Here is a 16,995-nt window from a genome sequence, read left to right on the forward strand (position 1 = left end):
GAGAGATTGTCACAAAGAACGATTTGTTTATCTTCAGAATAATTTGAACGTATTTCTGTAAACTAATTTCGGGATCGAATTGTCACGGAATTACTGTTCTTGCAAAATATCCTAAATTCACAGTTTATTTGTCAAACTTAAAACCTAAAGCTGCTAAAAGTGGCTCCGAAGCGGTAACGTTTTGTGTGCTCTGCCTACCCCATTTGGGAATACAGGCGTGATGTTAGTGTGTGTTATTTAGAGCACAGAAGCTTCGTTACTTCATACATGCTTCATGCTTCATGTCATGTCTGTCGTCTATCAAACAAAAATTCTAAGATAGGTAGAGCGCGTTGAAGTTCGAAAGTGGGACCTGGTAACGTCATGTCTAAGTCAAAACTGTACCAACACTAAAATCTGACACAGCAACGTGCATAAATATCAGATACGACTCTATTTCTAGGGCCGGTAGGACGTGCCTGATATTTTTGCACGTCCCGTTGTGGCAGATATTAATGCAGGTGACTGTACCAACGCGCGACGACATGGAACTTTAACGAGCTTTTTCTTAACCCTTTTTTGTTTAATTGAGGAAAGAAAAAAATACGGGTACATTTTTTAAGGGCCTATTAATTACTAAAAAGAAAATGTTGCTTTCGTTTGTTGTCGTCACGTTTTAAGCAGTAGTGTTGCCAGCGATGTTGAGATATTCATAAACAAGCTCTACCGGTGTTCTAAGAATTTTTTTACAAGTAAACCTCAATTTAAAAATTAATTACTTCCCTGTCATGTCAGCGGCCAGGACATAAAACTTGTGAAGGATTAGCATTTTGATTGCTATTTTCAAGAATTTTTCTCGTAGTATGGACAGGAATGACACTGTAAATGTATGACCTACATAGGTAAGGTGAACTGTATGACGATCAAACAGCGCTTTATAGTGGGAAATATCCTTTAGGCGTGCCAGGACAGATTCGTATTAAATCAGTTGAGTTTTAGGCCAGAATCTGAGTAAGTACGACTCTAATGCTGCCAGTTTCTATTTAATTCGGATTCTGAGTAGGTTCGATTATGAGTAGGACATTTTTTAAGTTAGCCAAGTTCCTAAGATGTCAGGTTATTCAGATCTCAAATTCCTAGCTCTTCAGATTCTCTTAATGCCGGATTCTGAGTAGGTCAGAAAATCACATATCCAGAATCTTAATATGTGTAATTCCGAGTACAACGGATTCGATGTTGATTGGATTCTGTTTAGTATTTATTCTGAGAAGGTCAGATAATATGTCAGTCAATTTCTGGGTACATCAGGCGAATGTACAGTTAAAGGGCAAATAATATATTAGTTATATTAATTAATAAATATATTTTTTCAAATATTGTACCGGTAGGTATCTAATTAAAAAAAACTTAACATACCACTTGCTTTCAGTAGTTTAGAAACACAAACTTGTTTAACTAAACTAAATAAGTCCTCTTAAAGTTCGCCCTTTACGTCGAACGCGTTAGATACCTATAACTTATAAATTAAACGCCATCCGATAATGATCATTCAGAATATTTCAGAATCACTTGAACAATCACTGGAAGATTCACTCTCAGAACTCGTACCGCCAAACTCAGGCCCATTTTTGTCATCGCCAAATAAATCCCTACACGAATCTCTGTTATTGCATCTAAAGTTTAATGTGTCTGTTTTTTTGTTTTTGACATTGAAGCAATATTTATATCCGTTTAATAGTATGCAGGGCCGATCTTTAGCAGTTTTAACTATTTTAATGTCTTTATGTTCCATTATAAAAACTTCTCTTGAACTATAACGTTTTAAACTTTCGTGATTCTCACTCATAGTCTAAATACCATATACGGGACTAATCACGCTATTTTTATTTTTTTTGTTATTTTTTAAGTTGCCGTGGTCACGAGTAGACCACATGACCACGGCAACTGTAACGTTGCCGAAACGTCGAGGTAAATATTACTTGTGTAAAAATAGCGTGATAAGTCCCGTATATGGTATTTCTCTTGAACTTACAGCAGAATTTATATGACTTACAGTACAGACATTAATGTGTCATTGTCAATAAGAACTCTCTATTCATTATTTTATCATGTTTAATCTTAAAGTGGCCAGTATCTCAGATATCTGTTTAAATTTATAACGAGTATATACAATATCATAGTTCGTAGTATTTTTTACTTGCTAATTGTACCTGGCCTTTTCGGAATAAAATATACATAGAATCTGACCTAATAAGAAAACGTTATTTCCAGAATTCATCATTAAAAGAATCTGTTCAATTTCTTAATCGAATCATTGCTAATCGGATGAGATAAGAAACTACATAAGTCCGAATCCAACTTATTACCAATCCGACGTAGTACTGTCATGTCACGGGACCTTATACGAATCTGACCTACTCAGAAATTGGTTTAAAAAGAAAGTGACTACCATATCATAAGTCGTATGTCGAATCTGTTTTATTCAGAAACAGACCGATGGCAAATCTGACCTCAACAGAGTCGTACTTACTTAAATTCTGGCCTAAAACTCAACTGATTTAATACGAATCTGTCCTGGCACGCCTAAAGGGGAATATCTACATTCGCCCAAGGGCATCACCAGCCGATGGCCCAGTTGATATGGAGAATGAGAAAAGTATGAATTGTAGGTATTCATTGGAATTGGTGAATTCATTCGAGTTTCGGTTTCGACTTACATACAGGATTGATCGATCAAGCAAGTCAAGTCAAAGACTTAGGACTGGTTTGGTTGCTTTACACTTGGCAACTTTTTTAGTATCTCCAGGGGGGTCAGCTGCCTCCCTACTCCTCCCTGGTGACGCCCATGAACTTGCCTATATTTGAATAATAAATAATCACATATTTCACCATTTTAGGTTCAAATCAACCGTTGAGAGCCGTGGTAAACTGACTGGCCGCCTGACTTTAGTCGACTTAGACTCAAAATCAGAATCCGAATAAATTTTATTGCAAAAACTAAACTGGTTTTTACTGTAAGGAGAAAACAGAAAAAAAGAACTGTTTTCGCCATACAACCAGAACCGGTTTTAGATGTTCCACCTAGTAAGAAAATCTTGTAGGTATTACAAAGAAATCGGCACGCAAGGAACTAACTATAACTAGTTGAATACACTTTCGTGATTAATAAGGTCACAGCTCATTAGAGCCACCCGGCACCCGACCATGCAGCGTCCCGACTTTCTGCGTCCACTCGTTGTCGACAGGCGGTCCACGGGTGGACGCCGCGTTGACAACGAGTGGATCTCGCGTGATCAACGAGTGAACTCCGCGTGGTCAACGAGTGGACGTCGCATGGTCCATGAATTTCCGAGTAGTCTATTATGAAAAGAGGATGGGAGCGCCCGCACGCGAAGCAAGCGTACGAGCAGCGAGCTATCACCTATCGCCGTCCGCGCGTAGACACTTCGCAAACGAGGCCATCCGGTAACGCTACGGAGTTGACAAACACAAATCCATAAAAAGAATACTAACCGCTCGCGGCGAGGCGGTGCTGACCGAGTGCCGGGTGGATCTAATGAGCTGTGACCTGTAATGTGAAAGCGGTCTTAGGGCCGGTACAAACGGACTGCATTCTAACTGCAACGTTACTGCAGCTGCCCATACATTTCGTCCATAGGTAGCCACTAGCAACTTAGAAGAGTCCAATGGATTGACCGAAAAATACTACTAAATTACAAAGCATACAGACAACGTCACTACTTAAACTAATGAATAAACATTTATAACCTCATTTCATCAAACGTCACTTTATTACAGACACGTGTCCATAGTTTATGACCCGTAATTCAGCTCGGGGATCCACCCGACGGTATAAAGTTCATCGAGAACTTTTCCACTGGATTAATTACTCTTAACTAAGTACTAGAACCGAATCGAATAAGGACTAAAAGCTAGCTGCATCAGTTGCGTATTTACTCTCATTCATTAAGAGCTAGTTCTTACTGCACGTAACTTACTCTTAGAACTGTTTCACATCGTAGGTACGAGTACACTCCAACCAACTGAATCGTGACCCACTGTGGAACTTTTTCGTAGTCAATCAAATTTCAAGTCATATTGACAGACATCGCATTGCTTGACAAGGGAATATATTATGATACTTACTGTGAGAACGTTCTACGGTGGGTCAGGAATCGAGTGGTTCGACTCTACGTTCTACTGGGGGCCTACCACGCTCTCTTAATATACGATTCAGTTTAGGCTCTAAACTGAACTGTATCGCTATTCCGTACTACGACGTTACTTTTGCGATTCAGTTCAAGCACGGTTCAGCGACAGCGATACAGACATTTTCATTCACTCACTTCAAGCGGTTTTCGTACCATGACGCTTAACTTGAGTGGGAATTGAATCGCTTCAGTGTCAAATTTAGCGATTCAGTATAAGTTACTCATTCTGTCAATTCTTTTGGAATTTCAAGTGTTTTACTTGGAATATTTTTAAATTTCAAGAACTTTTAAACTTTTATTCAAGTTTTATAACTTTTCATAGGTACTCACGACATTGTGCTTCTTAACTCCTCATTGATAAAACTAATTTTTCAGTGAGAAAAGAGACTCGTGGATAAGTGACAGCGTAAACATTTTATTTGTAATCAACACAACGGTTGCTAAGAACACGGAATGACATAGAGTTATGGTTTTCCAAAATAAAAAGGTAATACAGTAGGTATACAGTATTTGGTTTGCATATTATAGCGGCATCCCTTTCGCGACTTAGCGTTTCAGTTTCGGACCAGAGACAATATCGGTCTTTCATTCACTTGTAAACCATTGAGACTCAGCTCTGAGAAATAAACGTCGTGGTACCAATTTCGACGATTCAGTTTAGGTGCCTAAATTGAACTGCTCTGCGTTTGGATCGTTTATGAAAAGATCATGGTAGGCCCCCTGGTGTCGGGTCTGACGCCTCGATGGCATCAAGAGGTGCTCGGAACGTGTCACTTGATTGAAAAGAGTGAAGTATCTTCGGCTCACGAGATAAATACATAATACTCCACGTTGGGCGCCATTTGTTTTTTGTTTTTTGTTTTTATACGACTGGATGGCAAACGAGCAAGTGGGTCTCCTGATGGTAAGAGATCACCACCGCCCATAAACATCTGCACCACCAGGGGTATTGCAGACGCGTTGCCAACCTAGAGGCCTAAGATGGGATACCTCACGTGCCAGTAATTTCACCGGCTGTCTTACTCTCCACGCCGAAACACAACAATGCAAGCACTGCTGCTTCACGGCAGGATTAGCGAGCAAGATGGTGGTAGCAATCCGGGCGGACCTTGCACAAGGTCCTACCACCTGCAATTTGTCACGGTGTAGTGGCCGGGGAAGTTGGTGGAGGAATGAAGAAGGCAGGAGTAGGCAGACCAGTAATATTTATTTAGGGGCTGTTTCACCATCCATTGATTAGTGTTCATTGGCGGTTAGGTGTGATGCCGTCTCTTTTTGTTTTGTTCGAATAGACGGAGACGGCATCACATTTAACCGTCGGTCAACGCTAATCAATGGATGGTGAAACAGCCCCTTAGGATAGTAAAAAAGGGCACCTGCGGACAAACAGACACGATCTTAAGTATCTAAATGGGTATGCTTTGACATTGTATCGACAATTATAAAAATGCATAGTTAATCAACTTACGTTTCCGTGCCCAGTTCTTTATTTTATACAAATCAAATATACTGAAGTTCAGCAGTATCACAAGTAAATGAACTTCACTAACGCACTGCACACTATTTGAAACTGTATGAGGAAATAAACCTTCCTTTGTATAGATGTAGTAATGAGCTAGTTAAGGAGTTTTAGGAAATTTCGGAGGCTCTGAATAGATGACTTGACGTAAATCGAACAGGTGTGGAATTTAGAAAAGGAAAATTGAATTTAAATGTTATTTTACAGAATGTGTGCTAAACCAGACAGTACAAAGAGTTAGGAAGAAACGAGTTGTAACACACCTCGTTACACATATATCACTCATTTATAGCTCAGTTGCTTATATAGCTCAGTAACTCCCATGTGTTTGTGGTTCTTCTGATTGATTTCATACACTCGCTCACTTACAGAGTATGAGCAACTTATCTATTGATCTACCTATGTATAGTTTGTTTCTGTTAAAATGTCGAAAATGCACTTAGCATGGGATTTTACAACTTCTTTTGTTGCTAAATACGAAAGGAAAAGATAACAAAGAGACATAATAAAATTGACCGAAGCGTAGCTCAACCCGTCTTGATCTTTGAAATGAAAGATTTTTTTAAGCCGTCTAAAACTTAAACCATAATCCAATCAGAAGCAATCAAAGTCCAGTAAAGCCAGTTTGTGAAAAAAAGACTATTAATTCAAATATAACACATGTCTTAAAAGAGCGAAAGCCAGTTAGACACTAACAAAATGTTGCACTTATGCCTAGAAAGTAGGTATCTTATCACTATACATACACATCCCCTCCTATTGATTATTGTTTAACCATGAAATCTCTCGCTCGGGTTTTATTCCTGAACTGGACACTTTTAAGTAGGGGGGGGGGGGGTATTGTTTTCCAAATACAATTACAGTGCGGCTAACATTCTGGTAAAAATGTCTTTTTAATACCTATGTACCTACTATTAAAAAATTGTACAAAGTGATTTTGACACAATATATAATTAATATTTTAGAAACGCACGTCGTGCAGTGTAATATCGACAAACAACATCAAAACTATCGAGATTGTTCGTTCACAGTATACTTTGGGCCTACCGACACACCTGCGTAATTGTTTTACAACCTACTTGAAGATAACAATTAAACAATAGATGTTGGAATTAGTTGGTTTTAAGTACTTTTCGTCATTTTAACTAAAACAAACTATACACGCCCCTGTACACGCGCTTCCAAAAGTCGGGTCTCGACTGAGCGAACCGCCTCACGAGGCAAGAGCAAGAGCATGAAGCATGATGTTGTTTGACACAGGGCTCAAAATCGCACCGAAAATGGCCGCCGCGCGAGGCGGCCCGCTCAGTGGAGACCCGGCTTAAATCGAGCTTTTACGCGCTAATAAGGCACTTGTCCCACCGCCGACGATGAGCGAGAAGCGAGTAGAGCGAGTAACTAGAAACGAGTGGGCGAGCAGCGAGAAGCGAGTGTAGTTTTGTCGCTCGGCTGTAAGCGAGTGTTCGCGTGCGACTGGCGATTACTCGCTCCACTCGACTCGCTCGTACGGGGCGGCCGCCAAGCTGACATCGCTGAGCGAGTATCTATAGCTCAGCGAGTTTTATAGCTCTTGTCGCTGCGACAAAAGATGTAAGAGCGAGTTCTCGCCGACAGTGTGAACAGCCAGCGATCAACTATTAATATATGTGCCTCTTTTACTCACACAGGATCTTATATTTTTTGTTCGTTTCTTGAGCGAGAAAATAGTCGATAGCCAATCGTTTCCTCGCTGGCGGTGAGACAAGTGCCTTAAACACTACTAACTACTACTAGTGTCTGAAACCACCCTATAAGAAAAAGAAGACCATTGTCAAATTAGACATGACGTATTATATGAACCCTGTTTCAAGATCCTCAGGCAACATAAATTGGGTGCTCCCTAAAGATTCCGACTAGATTTGAAGCTATAAATAATAGTTTGAAACTTTCGAGAACTTTTGTTGTGTGGTTTGTAGGTTTTTGATATATTACAGTTTGTCTATTAAATTGGTTAGAATTCAGTTCAATACATATACTAGTTGTTGCTCACAACTTTGGCTGTGACAAGTAAATCACAAGGACAGTGTAGCTTTTTATTAGTGAAAGAAAATTTTAAAATCAGTTATGTGCTTTCGGAAATTATCTTCTTTTATACAAAATACCAACAAGGGTCGTAAATTAAGAAAACCAGTTTTTAGTGATAAAATAAAATTATACTTAAAATCAGCTTAGAAATACTAAACGTCTTTCATCTTACTACGTCGCCACAGCCATCTCCGTTACATATGTTTAAAATACCATTCATTCTTTCTCTGTCACACTCATACGCAAGCATCTCATGCTATATTTTTTATCCAAATCATGCTACGCTCTTTTCTTCTCATCCTACAATAATTCAGAAGATATTAAATATACTTGCAAAAATAACTGTAAAAAATGCAGTATAATAGCGAAGGAAATCGAATCGCGTATAAACAATTTCACTATGATTTCTTCGGCAGATTTATGGTATGTCAATATGACATCAGTAGCACAAAGGTTCCACCCTGAGGGGCTACTACGAATTTCGAAAATTGACGTTCGTATCTTGTCGTCCCGCTGACGCTAATATTATTTAGGTAATACGACTGAGAGGGACGGTACGATTCGAATTTCGAATTTCGAATTTTGTAATAGCCCCCCTGGTACGCGATTAACTTTCTTCGACTGTACCTACTGCGAATGATGTTAATTAATTCTTAAAAATGTTAATTATTTTAAAGAAAAAAAATACTTCTGGAACTTCCCCGAGGGTAATATTTCATGTAAACCAAACGTTCGATTTCAATGAAAATTTTTGCACTTTGAAGTTGAATATTTCGCAAACAGATCACTGAATAGAAAAATTGTCCTAGCAACCCCCCAATGGTTTTAAAAGACCTATGCAACGATATCCCACAATATAGAGTTAGTTGAGAAAAAAAATCACCCCCACTTTACGTCTATGGGAGGTACCTAAAAAAAATTTTTTACTTTTTTTTATTGTACCACTTTGTCGGTGTGACTGATATGTATATTCATGTCAAATTACAGCTTTCTAGTACTAACGGTCTCTAAGCTTACCCGCGGACACACAGACGGACAGACATGGCGACATTATAAGGATTCCTAGTTGACTACGGAACCCTACAAAAATACGCAAGGAACATCGACAAAGACGAGCACGTCTAAAAATTGCTATACATAGGTAAATACATCTATTACTTAGCCATATTAATGTAATAATAATATCTATAGTGCTTATTAAGACTCAAATTCAGACTGAGGCGTACTCACGACACAGACATTAATTAGACCTATTACAATTAAGTGTAATGTAACTTAAGGGTAGCGACTTAATAAGTCAGCGGTACAGTCACCAGCATTAATATCTGCCACAGCGGAGCGTGCAAAAATATCTGACACGTCCTTCTGGCACTAGAAATAGAGTCGTATCAGATATTTATGCACGCTTGTTGTGTCAGATATTGGTGCTGGTGACTGTACCTAATGAAACTGGCATAGTAATCGAAACTGGGAAGTTTCAGGTATTTCCTTCAGTTACAAGCACTAGGACATCCTTTGAGAGGAAAGGATAGTGATGTTGAAATTTTAAAAAAAAACCGGCCAAGAGCGTGTCGTACACGCCCAGGATAGGGTTCCGTTGACATTACCAAAAAAAAAACAATAATATTTTTCTAAGGATTTCGTATTGTGTACTGAATCTTCCAAGTTTAGGTATATTTTATACGTTAGGCTGCTATTTACTCTTAAGCTACAAATAGTTCTGAAGCAATCTTAGCCGCTATAATTTTCCTTGTAAATTTGATATATATATTTTTTTCTCTTTATTGGGGGAAAAAACAGACACAGACACAATTAATAGCAAGAGTAAATTAAAATAATGCGATAAGTATAGCCTACATCCTATAACAATTCCCACTAAGACTTATTGGAAGATGTGGCAACGAATGTAACAATATAACAGTTATTAATGGTAATATACTACCATACTATAATTTACTACCATTCTGAATTTTTTCAAATTTTCACCCAACAGTTTTGATTTTAGAGGGGGGGACGCTCGATTTCAATGAAAATTTGCACTTTAAAGTTGAATATTTCGCAAACAGATCACTGAATAGAAAAATTGTCTTAGCAACCCCCAATGTTTTTAAAAGATCTACCCAACGATACCCCACAATATAGGGTTAGTCGAGAAAAAAAATCACCCCCACTTTACGTCTATGGGAGGTACCCTAAATTTTTTTTTCCTTTTTTTATTGTACCACTTTTTCCATGTCAAATTACAGCTTTCTTGTACTAACGGTCTCTGAGCTTACCCGCGGACAGACAGACAGACAGACAGACGGACAGACATGGCGAAACTATAAGGGTTCCTAGTTGACTACGGAACCCTAAAAACGGTTTTTTATCGTTAGTCGTGATCGAGAGGCAGATGAAGTTGAAGTTAACTGATAGTCTTATATATTTTTGTAACGTTACGCTTACCCCCTGTTCACCATCCATTGATTAAATTTATCTAATGGATAAATGTGATGCCGTTTGTTTTTTTTAATAGACGGAGACGGCATCACATTTATCCGTCAAATAAAATTAATCAATGTGTGGTGAAACAGCCCCTTAGTGTCATATTTCAAATACAATGTCTTTGGCAAGCAATGTTGGAGAGGCTAGCAAAGAAATGTATAAAACACTCTACATTATTTGTACGGCACTGGACCAAAAAAAATACAACCTATCACAAATTGATACATACAACACGAGAGAAGCAACTCGGAATGCGAAGTTTTACATTCATTTTACTTTTGAAAAGATATGATAAGGACAAGACACTTAAAAAGTTAATGTTATTATTATTATTTGGTCCCTAGTTTAACCAATTCCGCCAACGTTTTCGCAATGAAATCAATATGAATTCAATTTTTTTTTATACAGTATAGGGTTGCGTTTGGCCACAATCACGCCTGACGGAAAGCGAGAATGAGGCCTAAAACACGCTTGCCTAGTAAATGCTTATTCACCCTGGACTTGAAGGCGGCCAAATTGTAGTGTTCAGGAAACACAGTCGCAGGCAGGGAATTCCACTCTTTTGCAGTGCGGTTGATGAAGGAAGAGTAAAAACGCTTTGTGCGGATTTTTAGAATACTGACAACGTAAGGGTGGAGACAACGCCTACTTCTGGGCCTAATTGCATAATAAAGTACAAGCTAATAGTATTAGTGAATTTCAATACAAAATCGCTAATAATATTAGCTTGTACTTTGTTATGCAATCGGGCCCTGGTCGACCTGTGGAAGAAAGGAGCAGGTGGAATAAGGTCGTGCAATTCCGAAGCACATTCTCCGAAATGTTATGAACTAACGAATATGACTTTTTAACTGTTTTTAACTGTGTTAGATTATTTTACTACCACCACTCACTCTCTCACAATATTATTATTATTAATTTAAATATGCTATTTTTATGAACATCAATGTTTTATACAGTAATGTTGCACATCTCTAAGCGTGACTCCGCTTACAAATGCATGATTCAGTACATTTTAAATTAACCAGAACATCGTCACATTCGGCTCCGCCACCAATTGATTAAGGGGGCGGCAGACGTGAGCTTGCCTTCGGAATCCAAAAGTTTAATGGTTACTTGACCTGAAATGTAAATTTCAGAATTAAATTATTATTATAATTTTTTTTTTTTAAATTTATGACGGTGGAAGCAGTCTACACTTCCACTGAACGTAGATTATAGTTAGAGTTTTAGTTTTGTAACTAAGGACCCCATACATCCCTGTATTATTATTATTATTATTTTGTATTTTCTTTTATTTCATTGTATACTGTAGTTTTTAAGTATTTTATTTGTAATTATTTTATGTTGAAAAAATGACTTTCTGCCAAGTTTCTTGCGGCGCATTCTTCTTGGCAATGATGGTCTTTCCGAAAGCGCTGGTAGTTTTAAAAAATGACGTGTAAAAGTGCCCATTGCGGCCTATTTACTGAATAAATGATTTTGTTTTTTTTTTTTTTTTTTAAGTAAAGTCAAGAGAAAATAGAGAACCAAATGAAAAAAAAAACCGTAACGTTCGTAGAAAAAGGTTAGCAAATGTACTTAGGGTAGCAGCCGCTATGAGCATATTGAAGTGAAACTAAGAGCAACGCGAGCTTCCTACCTTAAGGGAGCAGCCTTAGCGGTAGATTACCTTTAAAATAGTTCTGGAGTTCCGTTGCGCACACTTACATGCAAAAACAAAACTGCCAACTGACTGTAATGACGACGTTAACACATAAATAATCCAACTAATAATTCGTGTACAGACGACTCAAAACTCACACATTGACAGTAACATCACTAAGTTGTTCATCGGCGAAAAGTCGGATTTATCGCTTGGCGATCCGAAATTTGTACGGATTAGCGGACTCGATGTTGGTAAACGAATACGACAATAATGTACGGCTTTGTTGTTTAAATGTAAATACTTAAATAGCAATAATACGATAACAATTTACTTGCATGTGAAATTTAACACCATCTTTTTGCAAGCTTGATGTCCCAGTCAGTCCCAGATCTCCTTTTACAGCAGAAAACTGGACAATTCGGCATTTTTAGCACTGCAGCGGTCACTTGCGCGACTCAATTCGGTCTAAACTCCAATTCAATAGAATCTGACAATCCTGTAGACACTTCCAGCCTACTAATATAAACACCGGGCTGCCTAAGGCTTTGTGATGTGACTATTATTATTTTTTGATTCCTTTTAGATCATAATTGCAACAACAGGGACATATATAATCAAGTGTGCCCACGACAGGGTGTCTTAAATATGTAGAAAATTGACAGATTCTATTGAATTGTACTTTAGTTTGAAATACGAGCGCGTCTTGTTTTATAAAATTTGTATGCCCAGTTGGGCGTGTACTTTGACAGAGGGGAACGCGGCGAATGGCTACTCCCTTGCATAAAAATCCGTTGTTACAGTCCGGAATAAAGGTTAATTCCCGAGAAATTGAAAAAGTTGTAATTTTTGGGACACGATCACATCTTATTAGTTTTTTCATTAAAGCTAATAAACTCGGTAATATTGTTTTAAAATATCTAAATTAAAATCGTTTACAAGTCGTCTTTTGATTGAAATCAAGAATCAAGGTGGTAGGACCTTGTGCAAGGTCCGCCCGGATTGCTACCACCATCTTGCTCGCTAATCCTGCCGTGAAGCAGCAGTGCTTGCACTGTTGTGTTTCGGCGTGGAGAGTAAGACAGCCGGTGAAATAACTGGCACTTGAGGTATCCCATCTTAGGCCTCTAGGTTGGCAACGCATCTGAAATACCCCTGGTGTTGCAGATGTTTATGGGCGGTGGTGATCTCTTACCATCAGGAGACCTACATGCTCGTATGCCATCCAGTCAAATAAAAAAATAAAAAAAATTAAGAAAAAAAAAATGCTGTGGGAGGGTATTTTGATCATGGTTCAGTAATTGTGTAAATTTTTGATGGAAAATAATCTAATCTATGTCAACGGAAAGAGTCTAGTTCTTCTGCTATTGCCTAAATGGTGAATTGTACAAAAAGTGCATAAAACGTAACGTGGAGTCGTTTATATCTGCCCAAGCCGCAGGCGAGGGTTGGTAGTTAATACAAGAGAAAAAGGGAGTTTATGATGAGCTAACATATATGTACGGTTTGCATTTCACACACAATTAAGCAGCAATCATTTGAAACGCTGCCTTGCCAACCCTAGTCCACGTCTGCCATCCACACCATTTTGCTGAGCCCGTATTATCCCAATGAATACAAATGATTATTCCACCGGCCGGGAAGCCAACATAATCATTGTAAATAGAGCTGTTATTGAGTTTGAACGAGTTCTCAAAAAGTAGTTGGTTAAGGGTTGGCAACTTTTGTTAACTTTAATCGAAAAATCTAGTGTCCGTAACATTAGATTGGCTGAAGCACACAACTGATATAAAGCGGCATATATAAATGTTACCTATCGTTTGCGTTCTATGTACAAGCGACTTCTTCACTCTTTCGTCGCTCTCCCTGTCAATAAGCTCAGTTTTTTTCGTACCTATTTTCATAGGTTTTAAAACTTTAAACCTAAAATTGGTAAAAGTGGCTCCGAAGCAGTAACGTTTCGTGTGATCTGCCTACCCCATTTGGGAATGCAGGCGTGATGTTTGTGTGTAAATCACTATCTCTGCAATAAATTAATGTTGTATTGTATAAATATTGTACTTTAATTCGATAAATGTAATTAAATTAAATTTAATGGGTCAATTTTATGCCGAAATAGATAAAGATTATTATAATTATTAAAAACCAATTAATTTTAGCAGTGACTTTCGGTAGATAGATAGATATTTATTAAGTACCTACCTTCTGAAAAAATAAAATTATAAACACATATATATCCATACACTATACCAAACTAGTACTATACCATACTAAACTAGTACTATATAATATTATATAATATAATAATATTATAAATGCGAAAGTGTGTGTATTTGTATGTTTTTTTGTATGTTTGTCCGTCTTTCACGTCGAAACGGAGCGACGAATCGACGTGATTTTTGGCATAGAGATAGTTTATGGGTCAGAGAGTGACATAGGCTACTTTTTATCTCGGAAAAATGCATAGTTCCCGAGGGAATAGCGCGCGATAACCGAAATCCATGCGGGCAAAAGCTAGTGATGTATATAATATGATGTAATTTTATACTGAATGAATAAATAATCTAATCTTATCATATGTGTAACTATAAAAAAATCACATAACATCGTGAAATGTATAACTATAGATAAAGATTATTATAATTAATTTTAGCAGTTACCTTCGGTACATAGATAGATAATTTTATGAAGTACTTTCTGAAAAAATAAAATTAAAAACACATATGAAATGTATACTAACTAATAAAATAATGTACAGTCGAGTTCTATAAACTTGTGAGCAAAAAATTGATAAAAAATATCTGAACACGCTTCTACGCCGTTAACAATAGAGTCGTGTTCAGATGTTTTTGATGAAATTTTCGCTCACTAGTTTATGAACTCGACTGTACAATTGTATTCGAAATACAATTAAATGTTATCGATATGCAATAGAAAATAGTGACAAAGAAAAGAGTTTGTTTCCCCAAATATGGAATAATTTCGGAGCCAACTTTATAAATATCAGTATTTTAATTTTACGCCCGTATGAAAAAATACAATTGCAAACAATCTATCAGCGACGGCCTGGAAACCAACATGGCGCATCAAATTAAATGTTATAGCGTTTATTTTTCCAGGAAACTGTGTGAATATTCATTTATTCATTAAACGAATGAATTTACATATTTTCATACATTCTAGCTGATATTGCTCGAGCTTTTGACCTTTGGTTCCTATTTATATCTTATGTTAAACAATATTGGATACTCAAACAGAGCTGAATAAATACTATGTTTCTGTAGTTTCGTTCAGATAAATGTTTGGACCTTTCGATAAATCAAATAGAAGTGTTCTTTTATCGTAATCTTGAACAGTGTTTCCAGAAGTGGAGTCCACAGAACCATAACGTTCCGCGTCCACGGGGTGTCTTTGGCCATGGGACTTGTAAAATCAAAGTTCGATTCTACACTCTTAAGTTATTTTTTATTTAAAATATGTAATATAATTCAATAGACTAGCCTTTAGCTGCAGCTTCGCTCGCGCAAACTATTAGATACGGCAATCTTATTTAATTCGAATTAGGCCGACCAAAATAAGATCCTTAAAAAGCATTTTTAGGAATTAATTTCCAATAAGCTGGAAATCGTCGTAATACTCCATTTGGTGCCGTGTACTCCATGCGTGTAATTTGAGTTTTCCCTATTCCAGGTGTAACTTTTGGGAGGCAATTAACCGCGAAATTTTTGGTCTGCTTTTCAGTTTTTTGATTGAAGCACACAAACGATACGTTTGCCGGAAATTTCATTCTCTTTTGAAGAGAGCGAAATAATAATGAGATGATTCTTCTTCTATACGTATATTTTAAAGAATATTAAATTTTGTGGCCAATGAGCATCTAAGACTTCAAATTCGGTTCGAATACACGTACGCACGCACTTTTCCCGAACTTGCGCATATTAATAAGATAATTTATTCGCTGAATATGGAAATTTCAATCGGGAGTTTGCAATAGATAGAAAAGCAAAGAGAGAAAGAAAGAGTAACAAAAGTCTTCAATCATTTGATAAGTTAAATCCATATAGTTGTGTAATTTGCCACCTGGTTTCAAAAACACCGACTAGCTACAGAATCAGCGATCATTCAAATCCCCTTCACAAAAAACGTAATGCTGCTTCATCTATCAGTGAACATGACCAGGGCATCATATAACTTGTGTAGCTGTCTCGTTACGTGACACGCGAGCTGTATATGGACACACGTGACCATTACTTACATCCCACAATGGCTATGTTACCCGCGTATCTGGAAGTCTGATTTAGTTAATCAAGCTAATTTTAACATCTATTTTCGTTTACTCATTTTATAAGATCTATTTGGCCTCTGGAGAGGTCAATCATATTTTAGCCGGCTTCAAAAAAATTGAGGTATATATATATGTATGTTGTTTAAGCATAATTTTTACATGTTAAATGAGATTGTACCGGATAACTCACGTCTTAAATCGAGTTTAGCTCGATAATTTTCACCTAATGGTAACCCTTCTTCTTAGGAGCAACGCGACTCGACGGCTGCTGCAACACGCGCACGCGTAAGATGTAAGTTACCCGGTAGGTACAATACTCGTATATTCATATGAGCAATTCTCACGGTAGTTCCATGCTCAAAATTTCAAACCTAGAAAAATCATTAGGTATTCTACTTATAATTATAAATGCAAAAGTTGTGTTTGCTACTCTTTCACACTAAAACGGACTTTGTATGATATTTTATATCTATACAGGATAGAAAGTTGAGATGGGGCAGCAACGGCAGCTACTAGATAGATCCCTTGCTGCTACGTGAAAATGCTCTTAGGAGAACCTTTATTAACTTTTTGAGTGATGACAATCGACATTCACAGATTTTTTGATAAAAATGTACAGTCAGCGAGAAAATCGACAGTTTTATTATTATTTTTAAATGCCAATAGGTCCCATTTCTATCTAGGATTAAAACACTCTTTGAGGCCAACTAAGGTTAAGAGTACTAGAACACCCACAAATCAAAAGAAAACTTTTTCCATACAGTTCGTAGGTAGGTACAAATTTGCAAAGTGAAACTTTCGCATGTTT

General features: G+C 37.4%; 1 protein-coding gene across 1 annotated transcript in view; it reads right to left on the minus strand.

The window, feature by feature from the left end:
- Positions 1-16,995, minus strand: part of LOC141441930 (uncharacterized) — a 75,120-nt gene that overhangs the window by 20,720 nt on the left and 37,405 nt on the right. The window contains exon 2 of the mRNA XM_074106820.1: positions 3,493-3,547. The gene's annotated coding sequence lies outside the window, so the exon portion shown is untranslated. The remainder of the gene's footprint in view (positions 1-3,492; positions 3,548-16,995) is intronic.

Source organism: Choristoneura fumiferana, chromosome 24 (genome assembly GCF_025370935.1).
Source record: "Choristoneura fumiferana chromosome 24, NRCan_CFum_1, whole genome shotgun sequence".
Lineage (NCBI taxonomy): Eukaryota > Metazoa > Arthropoda > Insecta > Lepidoptera > Tortricidae > Choristoneura > Choristoneura fumiferana.